This window comes from Sphaerodactylus townsendi, linkage group LG07 (assembly GCF_021028975.2).
Source record: "Sphaerodactylus townsendi isolate TG3544 linkage group LG07, MPM_Stown_v2.3, whole genome shotgun sequence".
Lineage (NCBI taxonomy): Eukaryota > Metazoa > Chordata > Lepidosauria > Squamata > Sphaerodactylidae > Sphaerodactylus > Sphaerodactylus townsendi.
The window spans coordinates 69,715,005-69,715,913 of NC_059431.1; positions in this window are offsets into that span (position 1 = coordinate 69,715,005).

The window sequence follows — 909 nt, forward strand, 5'->3', positions numbered from 1 at the left end:
CAGCTTTTGTCATCTTACCCATCCTACCTTTGCCACCATTAGTTTATGGCTTAATTAGGGATTGAGTATTAGGGGAGAAGTTTCCTATAAATTATCAAAATAAATAGCAGCATGGGAATTCTCTGAATTAGACTCATGTTTTATATTTTAAATAGGCATTTAAGTCCCTAATTTCTGATCCTGGGCTCCAACTATAATGTTGCAAAAAGAAAAATAATCTAATTATGAACTTTAGTACAGTGTACAGATTTTAAAAATCTGCACAATGAAACCATGTAGAGAAAGAGTATATGTTGCTATAAACCTGGGGGCTGTATGTATTTCTACAAAAATTGCAAGTAAAAAAAAAGATGTGAGGGTTTAAACCCATCATAAAACAAGCGGTATGCAAACATATCACAGTGTTTAAAAAAGGCTGACATCTTACAGTTAGCATTATACAATTGCCTAGCAAAGCCACTTTAAAAAGTCCCAGTGTATCATCATGGGAGGGTAGGCTCAAGTCAGGGAATAGGATTTCTTCTTGTTTGTCCGACCATATATAGAATTTTGCCCATAGCAGAGATCTTACAAACTAGATGAAGGTCTCTCACAGTCAGATCTGTTGAAGCTATCACCAAATATATAAGAGTTTTAAAGAATATTAGAATGGGCTAACACAAAATCTAGCCCTAACCATATTAAGAGAAAATAATTCAAATCCTATTTTTAAGAAACATCTATCCCTGTATAGTTAGAGTAAGAAATCTCAGATCAAAAGTACTGTTTCTAAGTTTCATGGTTCCTGAGTCAAGCACCAACAAGCACCAATGGGTCAAACAAACGGAAGGAGTTCAACCTCTCTTTCTTGTGAAATACTGAGTCTCTTAAAGTGTCAAGTGTGTTATGAAATGTTTACAAATGGTTCAA